The 16,656-nt window shown below is 36.9% G+C and overlaps 1 protein-coding gene across 2 annotated transcripts in view; it reads left to right on the top strand.

Moving 5' to 3' along the window:
* UBE3D (ubiquitin protein ligase E3D) overlaps positions 1-16,656 on the top strand; it is a 202,733-nt gene that overhangs the window by 169,624 nt on the left and 16,453 nt on the right. The window lies entirely within an intron of this gene.

Below are 16,656 nucleotides of genomic sequence, written 5' to 3' on the forward strand. Positions count from 1 at the left end.
CTTATTATTAGTTGCAAATTGCCTCTGGTCAGTGAATATGCAAATGTAACTTCACTTTTAGTGCAGTCTTTATAGAGACTTTTCCTTCACCGCGCTCTGCAAAATGCCGGCTGCCTGTAAAGGCAGGCTTTTTTTTTTTTTTTTTTTAACTGAAAAACTGTAACTTGAAAAAATTACCTCTTGCTGTTGTTAGACCCTGCTGTAGACCCCTCTCTAACCCTGAATATTCTTTAGCTGGGTACTTTCTCCAGTCCTGGGTCCTCAGTTTTAATGGTTGGGGTTTCTTCTTGCTAAGGAATTTTTCTTCCTTTGGGACTTAGATTAAGAATGGATGCTCACTATATAACTTCTAAGACTCCCTCGATCACGACATGAAATATCCCCACTGTGTTCCAGAAGCACTTGGAGGAAGAACTAAATCAGAAGACTTTAAAACTTAAAATGTATATTCTCAGCTGCAGAAGCATTTCTAGAGATGGGCATGGGAGAGGCAGAGGTGATGAAATGGAAGTCAAATGGTCAAAAATTAAAGGAGAAGTGAAAAGTTTGGATAAAGTCATGGAGATGAGAAGAAAAAGTTCAGGCAATGTTGAAGTTTCCATCCCCAGAGTATGTGAGGGGCAGAAAAAAGAGCAAAGTGATTTAAAAAGAGAAAGAGGGGAAATGAAGATGGTGCCAGGAAGGGTTTCAAGATATGGCTCAACTTGTTAAGAGGGCTGAGGAAGGGGAGGCTGGGTGCCTCAGCTGGTTGAGTGACTGGCTCTTGATCTTAGGGTTGTGAGTTCAAGCCCCAGATTGGGCTCCACACTGGGCCTGGAGCCTACTTTAAAAAAGGTTTAAAAAGAGAGGAAGATCTGAGGGAAACAAAGCAGTGAGCTGTAGATGTCAGGCAGCTAAACTGAGTCACAGATAGGATGAGTACTTGTGAGGGGGATAATTTGTTAAGCTATATATATACTTTCTCTTTTGCATTTCTCCTACTCTATTCTGGGGATCATTCTTTGCCTTGGTGAGGTTGAAGATTGTTCTAATAAGAACACAAAGGGGAAGGAGGGATATAGGATAAATTGAGTTTCAAATTGGGGTGGGGCTGGAATCAGGGAGAACAAGATGAAAAAGAAAAGCAGAAAAGGAAAGCAAGAACTTTTGAAATTAGCTCCTGAAATCTGAAATAGAATTCTGCAAGAAGACACATTTAAATGTGAGACTTTTTAAGACAAGGAATGTTCTGATTCTTTTAATGATCATTAATGTATCAAGGCCTAGTGGACTTGACCAAAGAAGTCCATTTGATCTAAATCCATGCAGACAGGAAGAAGGGTCTGAGTTGAGTTCCTGTGAGAAATTCTGTCTCCTCGTGTGATGTGGACAAGGCAGGGCAGTTTTTTACTTGCTCCTGAGGAGAGGATACCAGGGATATGGAATATGGGCAGGTGCTGCCCCTGGAGTGGGTGGAAATGGCCTTATGGCTGAAAACTTTGGGCCACAGTCTGGGCCAGGGATTGGATGGGCATTATAAATGTACTTCTGATGTTATATGGGTTGATGGGGTCCAGTTGAAACAGAACAGTCCATAAGTGCACCAGACCCTGTCATTGTCACAAAACCTCTGAGGATACTAACACAAACCTTTGGCTGAATTCTAGAAGAATGATGCAATGGCCCAAGATAATAGAGCAAAATTCTTTATAATGATATTTTCTGAGCTGATGGGTACTAGTTTACCTAAAATAAATTTTCTACATTTTTACAGAAATTGTTCTTCAAACATTAACTGAAAACACAAAGGCCATATTGCCAGATCACCAGGTATATAGGTGTATGAGAGCTGTTGATCCTGTCCCCAACCCTACCCAGCCCCAAGCAACATCTGTGATGAGAGAGTTGCTGGGGAAGAAATGTAAGTGATGGGGGCAGTGCCGTTAAGCAAGGCCACTCATGAAACATTACTGTGGACTCTGCTGTAAAAATGTTAACATCAAATATGTAAGTGATGAGAGATGGAGAAGAAAAGGAGAAAGAAATTTGAAGATGGAATAAGTCATAACTTATTCAGACCCCCACACTTGTTCAAGCCAGAGAAGGGTTGACTTAACAACCATCCTGCTCAACTTGTAGTATTTGCTAGTGAAAAATGAGGATGGGTGAAGGAAAGATTCATTCACACATTGAGTTTAACAGGGCTCTCCTTTCAGGGGCACAAAACACTGGGGCTTTCATGGATCAATCTGCTGAAACTGCCCAAAAAAGGAAGGAAAAGGAGAAAAGGACAAATACAGACTACAGTGGTATCATTTGAGAATCAGTTGACGATCCCCTTCGCCCTGGGCAGAGATGGGCACCTTGCTGTTTCTGGTCGCTGCAGGGCTGTAGAAATCTGATAATCATTAGTTGTTTCCAGTTCACTGGACTGGATGCAAAAACAGATTCAGGAAAGGGTTAGCCACCCACCCATTCAAAGACTCTTGGGAGTTAACACTCTTCCAGACAGTAACTTTCCATGAGGGCAGCTGGAGGTATTTTTTTGGTTGTTTTGTTGTTATTTGCTAGGTTTTTGGGTTGAGTGTGTGTGTGTGTGTGCGCGCGCATGTGCTGGGGGCCGGAGGGGGGGAAGGCGGGGGAGGGGGTTGTGCTAAATAAATGATGTGTCTCATGTTTATAGGATTTGGTAGCTACCCAAGTGTGACAGGTGTTTATTTTGTGTTAGGCTAGGATAATTTGTTATATGAAGTGGCGCTGGAATATAAAAATGGCCTCAATTCAACTTTTAAACTAAATATTTACACTTTGAAGTAATTAGCCGTTAGGACAATAACACCTGGTAGTTCTGTGGCATACTTCAAGAACATTTATAGTCATGGCTCAATGACATTTATTGAACTCTGTTAGCCCAGTTGCAAATAGTAGCCTGCTCTCACTCTGCTGATTGAAAAACTAATGCAGAAAGAAGGTAAATTATCTGCTCTGGCCTAGTGGCTTCATGGCACAGTTTGGATTAGAACACAAAGAAGCTAATCTGGTCCCAGGGATCTGGCCTTTGAGGCATAGCAGAAGCTACATTGCAAATGCCAGTCTCTGTTTGCCATGATTGATACTGGGAGAAATCTGTGACTTTAAGGATATGATGCTGTTTTCATAAATAATAAAATAATATTTATCAGGTTATTTATTCATGTGTTATAGATTGTTTATGGGTCCTAATTGTGAATGAATCCATTGGAGCTGATCTTGCAGTAATGATTCATGTAATGATTCGCATTACATGAATGCATGGAATGAGAGAATAAATACAAGCAAATTTTGTCAATAGAAGAGAAAGCCAAAACTGAGCTGACAGCGCAGATAGTTTCTAGAAATTAAAGGATTTGCCAGTTCTCTACTGTAGGCCTTGAAGTCTATTAAGGAAGGCTGGGAACACAGACAGGGAAGGGCATAAAATAGATCTGCCTGTAAAGAGAGCTGATTTCTCATTTGGAATAGGAATAAGTGATGATGACATGAGCTAGCAGACTTGAGAGAGAAGCTTGCATGTGGATAATGTGCATACTTGAACACTTCACCATGCATGCATTACATTTCAGGCCTTTGACTTTCTTCTCTAATTCACCTATGGAGAAAACCTGAATGCATGATCAACTCAATGGTAATTTCACCTTTCTGTAAAACATAAAGATATTTATTGGCAAAACACCTCACAGGAGTGTTTTGTTAGAAAAATGAAGGCCATCTGTGCTAGAGTCTCTAGGTAGTACTTCTTTCTTCTCTTTTGTTCTGCAGAATTGCACTGCTTTGTACTCGCTCACTTTCAGCAAAAAAGCAATTTTGTAAATGGTGCACTCAAATGCTCTGATGAAGTTATAACTGATAAAGGCACTGAGACGAAGATGCTGCAGTGAAAAATGGGGCACGTCAAAGAAAACTGATTTGTAATCATAAAATGCGGTCAAGGTGATATACAGTGGTATGTGTATTGCAGGCTGTCAGGTGCCCACTTCTAGGTTTGTCCACAGCCTGAGGGAACTATATCTTGTCAGAAATGCTTGTGGATGCTAATCTGTCAACACTTGTTCAATGTCAAATTGTATCAGAGGGTTCAGTCTCCTTTTGGACTTCGACAATTGCCTGCTAGCTCTGTTATATCTCCTTTGGTCAAATGAGCTTTCACTTAAAAGCTGTCAGGATTTTTTCTTATGTCTCTTTCCCCATGTAACTGGGAAGATAGGCTGATTCTTAAAGCCACATGTACTGTTTACTTCTTTTTATAGTGATCTCATAGATCTTTGATATAAAATTCCAATCACTTCCCAGGAAACACAAATACCAGCACATTCCACCCCTTCTGTGGTCTTTTATTTAATAGTCTTTCTGGCCTGGGTCAGCAATTTTCCCTTCAGTCATGGAAGCCAACTGCTACCTTTTCCTGTTATGGGTTCTTTACAAGTGCTACTCTCCAGCCTGGGGCGCCTTTTTTCTCCTTCCTTGCATTCATGTTTCTCTTTACCTTTCTCAGCAAATTAAATCCTCCCCTAAGATTCATCATCTCAGAGACCTTTCCAGTTTCTTACTACTTGAGACTCTGTTGCCAGACAATATTTTATGCTAAGTAAGCTGCAAGTTTTCCCATGACAAAACACCTAGAAATTTTGAATGAATATTTTTGAACCTATCATTTAAAAGCATAGATGAGTTCACAAAACATAATCTTTAGAGAGCAAGTGCATAAAAAGCCATATCTGACACTGTAGCAGCTACTGTTATTGCTGTGTGTGTGTGTGTGTGTGTGTGTGTGTGTGTGTGTATAGGAACATGGGTGCCAAGAGTCATGATAACCCTACAGATTTAAATTATGTTTAGATTATATTTAGATTATAACAGCATGGAGGGATGGATGACAAGCCTTGGGGCCTGTGAGAAGCAGGAGTTAGAACTAAGACCTCTGCATAAAGATGGTCTCTGTTTAAAGACTCTTGAAGGGCCACATGTTCCATAAGAGTGACTAGAAAATAAATATCACCCACACAAAAAGGCCACATAGATGCTTTAAAACTAAGCCTTGCTGCTAGGGAACAAAATTCCCCTGGACAATTTCATAATCATGGGATTGTCATCTCATGGGTTTTTGATTCAAATATATACTCTTCTGATGGTTCATAAATCCACAAGCCGAGAATCACCATGAAAAGGAGTTACAGGTCAGTGAAACCATGGTGACTTGTGAAAATTGAATACCCTGACTTGACCACAGAAGTTTCCCACAGAAATAGATATGCTGAAGATGAGTTCACAATCTAAAATTTAAAAATATTTAAGGAATCATTCACCCTGAACCAGAATCAGCAAAAACAGTAAACAGTAGGATCATAACCTGAAGAAATTCAGATGTTACATTTATCTATTTGATTTTAAAAAGGTGTATTAAAATGATTAAAAGGAGAAGTATAAAAGAACATGACATGGATAGTATCAAAGAGACAAATAAAATCTCTAGAAATTTAACTAACCATTTAAATAAAAATTCAATTATATTAGAATATTAGAGCTGATAGTAAAATAGTGAATTGGAAGGTAGATCTGAAGAAAACTATTTGTAATGTGACTCAGATAAAATTATGGATAATATGAACTAGAGATAGGCATAAATAATAATATTCTAACATATATGCCCAATACAAACTCCAAAAGGAAGAAACAGAGTTTAGAATTCTCCTTAAAAGAAAAAAATCACATACATTTCTTATTTGCTATTACCACAGAATCATCCATTCATCTAGCCTTCTATTCATCCATCTACCTATTCATTAATCCTTCCTTTCCATATACCTATTCAATAAACATTTATTCAAGTATATACTTTATCTTATGTATTGTGTTATGTACACAAAAATAAAAATCAAATCTTGTACTTAAATTTAAAAAAAATGCTAATGTGCAATCTTTTGGATGATCAGAAATTCTCCAATGGGGAAATTAAAGTTTGTTTAGGATCTCAGTCAGATTATCATCTCAATCATGCAATACAAATATAACACAACAAAATTACCTATCTGAGAGAAAAGGAAAGAGAAGGGCATTTGTGTAGGTATATGAATATATGTGTAACACAGCAAGAAAAAAGTATGCAACTGTCATGAGCCTTGATATTGCCTTTAGCAAACACCTCAGGTTGTTTGGTTTCTCATTTAAACCTTCATTCCTGAGGAATCTGAGCTCTTAATGTCCACTCTGCCTGGACAGATTGAAGGACCCTTCTTAATCTTTACCTCTTGGATTAATAGAACCATCTTGGAATCAACTAGCTTCTAGCCAGACTTCTTTATGCTCCCATTTTGCTCCAGTCAATTTCCCCTAAGGAGCCAGGACCAAATACCACATTTTTTTTTTGCTTTCATTTATTGTCCCCAAGAGGACCAAATGGACAGATGGTAGTTGCCACCTCCAATGTAGTCAAATTATTGTTAAATCTTTTGATGATTCCTCATTGGATATTGAAAACTCTAAGTCAGCAGAATAAAAAGTCATGGAGATTGGGAGAAAATATTTTGTAAAGAGTCAGTGGGTATAATTACAACAGGTGCCAACCCCACTCACTTCTTGTTGCTGGTACTCATGTCTTCTAGTCATAAATTGAATCCTTTTCAGAGCATTTATCGTATCTTGTAGGATAGCATTTCACACTAGCCAAATGTTATGCATTAGTTTGACACAGTAAATGAATATTTAATAGGCAATTCCAACTACATCTGGGTAATGGGGAAACAGATATGACCAGTAAATTTTTATTGCATTTCTTTCTTTTTATAGTAGAACGACTTTCTTACCAGAAGGACTAGAGTGAGGCATTCCATGAAGATGACAAACCATGCAGTAAATTTATGGTTGGTGTTGCTTGAAAAGACTGTCCAACATGGAAGGAATATCCAAATCCAGGACAAATGTTTGTTCCAGGGGATGTAGCAGGATTCAGCATTATCAATCTGCCACAAGATGGCTTCCTGGTCCAGTTAGGTATTCTACTATATTGAAGGGTTCAGGCTTCTCAGAGCTTGAAAACACATTCAGTCTAACCAATCAGGACATTCTATTGAGTAATATGGACAAAAAATGTACTTAAATTCTGCCTTCTGGGAAGATTTCTCTTCTTCACTTTACTTCTCTTCAGGGAAACCCTTAAGTAGGCTCTAGTATTATGGTGATCTACCTCTCTCTGTTGTCAGCCACAGAGTTCTCTTCCACATCATTCAGTCATAGGGAACTTTTCATGAAGCAGTGTGAGCCCATGAAGTGAGCTGTCTCATGACATCATGAGAGATATAACCCTACTATGTGTGGACAATGTTTCTTTTCAATTTTTGCCTTGAGGACCTTCCTAAAGTTGGTATCTAATATATCAACTTCTCCTTGATTGTTGAGTCCATTGCTTACAGTTAGTTTTAGGGCTAGATAGATCTGAAAACTCCAAAATTATTATGGTCAACTGAGGTTTCTGATTACCAAATGTCCCGTGGTTAACAGGACTCAGTGGCAAGCAAGCTGTTGTTTCCCAAAAGAATAAATTACACATCAAAGAGCATGTGCTTACCACTGTATTCTTCGGAGCCTTTGCTATGACTCTTCTACTGAGATTTGCCACAGGTGTAATGCTTCATCTTAACCTTCCCAAGATATAAAATTTGCCATATCATTGAATTGGTGTCATGGGGATCAAAGGGCAAAGCTATTTGTAGCAGCTTTTGTTGGCATCATCAACTAACTCAAGTTATGAAAATTCATTATTACTTTGTGAGAATCAATTATATTTTACATTAACTAAACTGGAGAATTATTATTATTTTTTTTTAAACCAAGTCTTTTTTTTTTTATGATAGTCACACACAGAGAGAGAGAGAGGCAGAGACATAGGCAGAGGGAGAAGCAGGCTCCATGCACCAGGAGCCCGACATGGGATTCGATCCTGGGTTTCCAGGATCACACCCTGGGCCAAAGGCAGGCACCAAACCGCTGTGCCACCCAGGGATCCCCTAAACTGGAGAATTAAATTGGGCATGTTGGATTTACCCTGCATTTCCCCTTCTCATTGGTAGCAATAATCTCTGTTGTTCTCCTACGGGTGTAGCATTGCTCTTGACTTACTAATCTGTACAAAAAGAGATACACAGGGCTGCACATGAACCTGTTTTTCTATAGCTCTTACTCTATGAGTTGGAAATCTAATGTGAGTATTTTTTCAGCTACTGAAATAAACTCAAGCATTATGTTCAGGACCTAGAGAAATAACTATATATTGGGTTGAGGGTCATACGCAGCTAATTGTGAGGGAGACTTGTTGGTAGAAATTATTTTCATAGCTTATAGCTCTTGGAATATAATGAATGGAATATTTATGTGTGTGTGTTTTGAGGGAAGGGTCTTCTTATTGCAGAAAAATCTGAAAACTTCATGAGACCTAATTTTTGGTATTGGGTTTGAAGAATTAAGGCAAATCTCAAAAAAGCCCAAAGTGGGGGAGAAGGAAAAGTTGTGAGGAGTCAGCAAACAACAAACACATATGAAAGGAGGGATTTCTTCAAAGTCAGAAACCAGATTGTCACTGTGGCCATGAAACTGTCCTGGCCTGGTGACAAGGTGGGGCTGAGAAATTGCTAACTATTAGTGTACCAGATTAAGAGTAGGAACCTTGTGCGTGGCTGAAGTGGTCATTGGTTGGTGGCTTATCCTGGTTCATGGCTTCTTCCTTGCTAAAAGTGTTCTTATTTTAGGCTCTCAGGTTTTCCCTTGATTAAGATGAATCAAACATAAGCCCGCAATCAAAGATTACCAAACATGCACATGAATTAAATAAATGACATTGGTGAGAGTTAGAATAGGTAACCTACAACAGACATAGACCCTAAAAGACTGTGAACATAGGAATAAAAAAATATAGTTCCATAAGATGTGGAACATAAAATGACATGTTATCATATAGTTAAAGAAATAGAAGATGGAATGACCAAAATGTGCAAGCGACAAGGCTCTATTTAAAATATCTGGGTATATCCAAAGTCAGAAGAGGGCAAGAAATAATAAAAATTGAGCAGAAATAAATGAAAAAGAGACCAGAGAAACTAATAGAACAGATCAATGAAATCAGAAGCTGGTTCTTTGAAAAGATCAACAAAAAACAGCCAGTCATTAAAAGAGAGGGAGACAGAGAGAAGACTCAAATAAATAAAATCAGAAACAAGAGAAGAGGAATACAACCAACACCACAGAAACACAAAGGATTAGGAGAGAATATTATGAAAAATTATATGCCATCACATTGGACAACCCAAAAGAAATGGATAAAGTCCTAGAAACATATTACTCCCTACAACTGAATCAGGAAGAAGTAAAAAGAAATTTAACAGACCAGTTACTAACAATGAAACTGAATCAGTAATCAAAAAACTTTCAACAAATGAAAGTTCAGGACCAGATGGCTTCACAGGTGAGTTCTACCAAACATTTAAAGAAGAGTTAATACCTATCCCAAAAAATAAAAGAGAAAGAAAACCTTCCAAATTCATTCTATGAGACTAGCCTTACCTTGATACCAAAACCAGAGAAAGAAATACAGAAAAAGGGAAACTGCAAGCAATATCTTTGATGAATATAGAAGCAAAATTCTTCAACAAAATATTGGCAAACCAAATCCAATAATACATTAAAAAATTATTCACCATGATCATGTGGGATATATTCCTGGGATGAAAGGGTGGTTTGCAAAGTAATCAAGGTCACAAATCATCACATCAAGAGAAATGATAAAAACCATACCATCATTTCCAAGAAAAAAACATTTGGCAAAGTACAACATCCATTCATGATAAAAATTCTCAACAAACTAGGTTTAGAGGGAACATATTTCAACCAAATAAAGGCCATATATGAAAAACTCCTACGGGTAACATCAAACTCAATGGTGAAACACTGAGAGCTCTTCCTCTAAGATCTGGAACAAGACAAGGATATCCACTCTCACCACTTTTATTCAGCAGAGTACTGGAAGTCCTAGCCATAGCAAACAGACAAGAAAAAAAGGCATCCATATTGGTAAGGAAGAAGTAAAACTTTTACTATTTGCAGAAGATGTGATATTATATATTAAAAATCCTAAAGACTCCACCAAAAAACTACTAGCAGTGATAAATAAATTCAGTAAAGTCACAGGATGCAAAATGAATATGCAGAACTCTGTTGCATTTCTACACACTAATAATGAAATAACATAAAGAGAATTGAAGAAAACAATCCCACTTATGATCATGCCAAAAAGAATAAAATACCTAGGAATAAACTTAATCAAGGAAGTAAAAGATCTGTACTCTGAAAACTATAAAATGTTGATAAAAGAATTGAAAATGACACAAATAAGTGGAAAGATACTCCATCTTCATGGATTGGAAAAAACAATATTGTTAATATGTCCATATTACCTGAAACAATCTACAGATTTAATGCAATCTTATAGAAGTACCATCAACAATTTTACATAACTAGAACAAATAATCCTGAAATTTATATGGGACCACAGAAGTCCCTAAATAGCCAAAGCAACCTTGAAAAAGAAGAAAAACTTGGAATATCACAATCCTAATCTCAAGATACACTACAAAGCTGTAGTAATCAAAACAGTATTGTAGTGGCACAAAAATAGACACATAGATCAATGGAACAAAATAGAGAGCCTAGAAATAAACCCACAATTAAATGGTCAATTAATTCATAACAAAAGAGGTAAGAATATGCAATGGGAAAAAGTCTCTTCAACAAATTATGTTGGAAAAACTTGACAACTACATGCAAAAGAATGAAACTCGACCACTTTCTTACACCATCCACAAAAATAAACTCAAAATAGACTAAAGATCTAGATGTGAGATGTGAAACCATAAAACTGCTTGAAGAAAACATAGATGGTAATCCCATTTTTTCTAGATATGTCTCCTTTGGCAAGGGAAGTGAAAGCAAAAATAAACTATTGGGACTATATAAATAAAATCTTTTAAAAATAAAAAAGTAAAACTAATGTAAACAATTTTATTTATTTTTTTTAAAATATCTTATTTATTCATGAGAGACACAGAGAGAGAGAGAGAGGCAGAGACACAGGCTGAGGGAGGAGCAGGCTCCATGCAGGGAGCCTGATGTGGGACTTAATCCTGGGTCTCCAGGATCATGCCCAGGCTGAAGGCTGCGCTAAACCACTGAGCCACCGGGGCTGCCCTGTAAACAATTTTATTTTAAAATCAAACTGGAAGTTATGCTATCTGAAAGAGTGCATTTTTTAAAAAAATAAAACTAATGTAAACAATTTTATTTTAAAATCAAACTGGAAGTTATGCACTCTTTCAGATAGTTATACATTCTTTTGAAAACTTTATTTATGTCTTTATTTTAGAGAGGGAGGGAGAAAAGGGTAGTGAGGCGAACAGGGAGGCAGAGAATCTTAAGTAGACTCCACATCCAGCACAAAGCCCAACACAGGGTCCATTTACAACCCTAAGATCAAGAGTCAGGTGCTTAACCAACTATCGACCCAGGCTCAGGATTTTATTTATTTGAGAGTGCCAGCAAGCAAGCAGGGGCAGAGGGCAAGGAAGAAGCCAACTTCCCACAGCACTGGGAGTCCAATGCAGGGCTCCATCTCAGGACCCTGGGATCATGACCTGAGCCAAAGGCAGATGCTTAAGTGACTGAGCCACCCAGGCGCCCCTGTTTACATTAGTTCTAAATGTATGGATTAACCTCTAGTATGGAATCAAAATGTTACAGTATTTGAGACACATCATCACCTATTTAAAAAATACAAGAATAACATTGTCATTAATAGCCCCTAAATTGTACATTGTTCTAGTTTCCAATTTAAGCTAGATTTCAATTTCATTCTTGCTTCAACAGCTATAATAATATAATATACCTCCTGATGGAAGTTTTTTTTAACTGATCACTCTATCACAGTTCTTCCACAAAATTATGGATATACAACTGATTCTTGAACAACAGAGAGGTTAGAGATGCCAAGCCCCATGCAGTCAAAAATCCATATACAACTTTTGACTCCCCCAAAACTGAGCTACTAATAGCCTACTGTTAACTAGAAGCCTCACTAATAACAAATAGTCAGTTAACACTATTTTGTATATGTTTTATCTGTCTTCTTAAAATAAAGTAAGCTAGAGAAAATAAAATGTTATTAAGAAAATCATAGGGAAGAGAAAATACATTTGTATTACCATACTATATTATTGGAAAAAGATCCGTGTGTAAATGGACACACACACAACTTCAAATGTGTGTTGGTCATTTGTATTGTATTTATTCTGATGATCTAATTGTCTCAAATTTGCCCAGTGGGAGCACCTTCAAGATGATTTTGATTTCTTGATTCTTTGGGAATGTCTCGTTCATTCTGTGAGCATTTTCTGGCACAAGATGTTCTAGGCTCATCTTATGTTTTCCTTGTTCCAGCCTTGAAATTAACCATTTTAAGGAGGGGCCTTTTTAAGTGAGAAATGGTATTTAGATATATTTTTTACCACAGTATGTCTAAATCTATCTGTTTCAATAGTATCCTATTGTGTCGATTAAATACCATTTTCTATTCCTCCTTGTCTTCTATAACCACTTGTGATCTAAACAGATTAACACTAATCTTTTGTGTGATTTATTTTAGTATTTTATAGGAGAATATGCAGATATATTAATGTGTATAAAGAACATGATCATATATCTGTATAGAAATTAGCATAGATGACCCCTAGTTCTAGAATTTATTTCTGTGAAAGAAATGAATCTCATTTATTTCAACCAGGACAAATTAGATAAGAAATCTAATTAGTCTGAAATCCTGCTTTCATCCCTCAAATCAATTTATCAGAGATGTCACCCATCAGAGTCCACTGCTTGGATCTGATAGGAAAGCCAAATGTCTGGCGGGCTTGTATAGTCACTCCTAAAACTATAATATGAACGGTAATCTGTACATAGAATGCAATTTGAAAACACTGGCCTAAGGTACCTCTTTCCACACAAGCACAATTGCATATAAGTTAAAAACTCTTGGGATGCCTGGGTGGCTCAGTGTTTTAGCGCCTGCCTTTGTCCCAGGGCATGACTGGAGTCCCAGGATTGAGTCCTGCATTGGGCATCCTGCAGGGAGCCTGCTTCTCCCTCTACCTCTCTCTCTCTCTCTCTGTGTCTCTCATGAATAAATAAAATCTTTAAAACAAAACAAAACAAAAACAAAAAACCCTCTCGATTCTGAAGGGGTGCTTCTTTTAGTTGGTTTACTTTATCTTACTGAGGAATTATTTTCAATTTTCTTGAATTCTCTATGTATTCTCTTTGTACTTGCAATTGGAAAAATAGCTTGATTATTTCTATTCTTTGTTTAAAAACTGTTCTTTTTCTATTTTTCTTTCCTTCATTTTGCTTCTCACTTCCTTTTGTCCTTCCTTTTTGCCTATTCCGGGTTTGTTAGTTCATATCCTCTCTGGATATGGTCAGAATCATCAGTGGTGGAAAAATGTGACTGCCAGGAAGTCTGCCTTCATTTTTTTAAACTAAATAGCTTGACAGCCTTTTAATTTACACTCTTTTCAGAGATGGCATGGAATTTTAAGCTTTGTTACTGATTTCCGACATTTAAATCTGTCAAACAGTGTGGAAAATGAAACCAGGAGCTTCATATTGGTAAAAAGACATACTAATTTATTTAGAATATATATCCTTTGAAGTTTTTCTTTTGGGAACTGTGACCACAACCTCCGAGAAATGAATTTTTTTAGAACCATAAAAATGTGTGTCTAGTCCATGTGAAAAACGACCTCTTTCTAGACAATTGGACAGGTAGAGAAGGCCTAGCACGTATATCATCTATAAATGTGACTTTCAAATTCTAATATTTATGAACAAGTCTCTCACAGTTTATGATAAATGATGTTATAGGAACTAATTAAAATGAACAGATTTTTAAATAACTTCCCGCTTTTGCACTTCTTTGGGCTTTGACTCAGGAATCATCTTTCTCTCGTAAGGTGTTTGATAAACTTCAACGTGTATGATGTAGTTGATAACCACTATTAGCCCAGTTCTTTTAAATTGTCTAGGGACAAGTCTAAAGAATGTTCAAAATATACTCTGTGACAAATAAACAATTTAATATAAATGTCAATGGACATTTTAAAAATCCAAATTTACAAGAGAGAGGATAATCAAATAGGAAGTCAGAATTCATTTCCTCTTATTTTTCATCCTCATTTATTTTGAAATATAAACCAACTCCTTAGGTTAACGGGCATTTACAAGCTAATGTATATTTATTTCATGTTAGTAGTTATACAAAAATATGATTGTGCAGTAAGATCTTTTTAAAATTTTTTTTCAAAGAAAGCTTTTTGTCTATATCTATTTAGGCTGCTATAGCATAATCCCGTAGGCTGGCTCATAAACAATTTATTTATCATGGTTCTGGAGGCTGAAAAGGCCAGGTTCAAAGAATTGGCAGAGTCCATGTGCAGTGAAGACCCATTTCTTCATTCATGGATGCTATCTTTCACTGTGCCTTCATATGATGGAAGGGGTGAGGGAGTTCTCTGGCATCTCATTTACATATAAGAGGGCTTGATATACATGTGCACTAGTCCTATTCATTAGGACTTCACTCCTATGATCTATATTTTCCAAATTACTACCTCACTGGAGATTAAGTTTTAACATGAATTTTGGGGAAGCACAAACATTCAATCCGTGACACTTTTTATTTAGAAATCAAATTCCTTTTGATAAACAATATTTTGTACAATCACCTATTCATAGAATGCTGAATAATAACAATTATAGTTCGGTTACGGCTACCATTCATTGAGCATTTACTACAAACTTGGCTTTCATGTAGCCCTCATTTAATTATCATGGCAACTCTACAAGGCAAAAATATTATGTCTCTTTTATGGGTGGGAAATTGAGGCTCACTGAACCTTAAGTAACTTTCCTATAATCCCACAGATTGAAAATAAGTTTGAAATGGAAAAACCTGTTTTGCAAATTAAAAAATTAATAAAAACTAGGACGCCTCAGTGGCTCAGTCAGTTGAACATCTGACTCTTGATTTTGGCTCAGGTCATGATCTCAGGGTTGTGGGATGGAGCCCCATGTCCAGCTCCCTGCTTGGTGCCAGTCTGCTTGAGATTCTCTCTCACTCTCTCTCTGTACCCTCCCCCAACTTGTGCATGCTCTCTCTCATAAATAAATAAATAAATAAATAAATAAATAAATAAATAAATATCTTTGAAAAATTTCATAAAACTCCTTTTCATTATATCACACAGTCCCTGAACAAGTTACAATGTAGTTTAACATATACTTACCTCTTTGAATTGTGCTCACTGTCCACATTTTAACACATGAACCCTGATCCTAGGTTCATGATTTTAGTTTTCTATGTACTTAATAAAAATTGTGTAGAAATATATAGAATTATTTTCACTGGTCATAATAGGTCCAAACAAATATGTATCGATTGAGTGCAAAATTTATTGCAGAGTGATGCCATTTTTGTCTTTTTAAATGGCAATAGCACCCTAATAAACACTGACCTGTGGAGTGTTATGTGTTGCTGGAGGCTTTGGACAGCTCTGGTTCCCAGACCTCTATAGCAGAATGTAAAAAAACCAAGACTTTCCTTCCTGAAACAACAACTCCTCCCTGCAGAGTAGCTTTTGGACCACCTGACATTTTACAAATCTGATATCATTCAGCCAATCATTTCCTGAGATGTGTAGGGGTCTGAATGCAGGTCACATTTGTACAAACCTTAGTGTATGTTTTTTTTTACCTGAAAAGTGAACTCAGTGACAGTTGCTAAAAGTATCTCAGCTTTCTTTTTTAAGTCATCTCATGACAGTCAGGATTTAAAAATATGACTTGTGAGATGCCTGGGTGGCTCAGCAGTTGAGCATCTCTGGGTGGCTCAGGGCGTGATCCCAGAGTCCTGGGATCGAGTCCCACATCGGGCTTCCTGCATGGAGTCTGCTTCTCCTTCTGCCTATGTCTCTGCCTCTCTCTGTGTGTCTCTCATGAATAAATAAATAAAATCTTTAAAAAAAAATCTGACTTGTTCCTTTGGTCACTATCATGAGAACTTGAAAATAAATAAGATTTGTACTGTGTAAAGATTCAAAGAGCAGCTGGATACTCCATGTTCTAATTTATTTTATATCTATGAAATGCTATAAAAAATACAAATCCAATAAGATGCCAATCTAACTACTTTTTAAGTGGAAACACCCCATTACACCAATTATATGGAGACACTGAATAATACATTCTTTACTACTCATTGGAATTTCCCTCATGACAGTTTTCATAAGATTTTCTCATTTTCCCCTGAATGAATGTGTTTATTAAACAAAGTAAAGTTCTTTAGCATCATGAAACTTGTGCCTCAAAGGGAGAGAAGAATAAGATATAAATTATTAAAACAAGACCTCTTTTATCTTCATAGGTTAAAACCAAAAGATATGCTTCTCTCAAGTACCCATCACAGGCTCTTTTCCTTACTGAGAGACCATGAGTGGTCAAAGAGGAAGCATGTTCTCCTGACACCTCAGAGTCCAGAAAATCGCTCTCTCC

The sequence above is a fragment of the Canis aureus genome, chromosome 7, assembly GCF_053574225.1.
Source record: "Canis aureus isolate CA01 chromosome 7, VMU_Caureus_v.1.0, whole genome shotgun sequence".
NCBI lineage: Eukaryota > Metazoa > Chordata > Mammalia > Carnivora > Canidae > Canis > Canis aureus.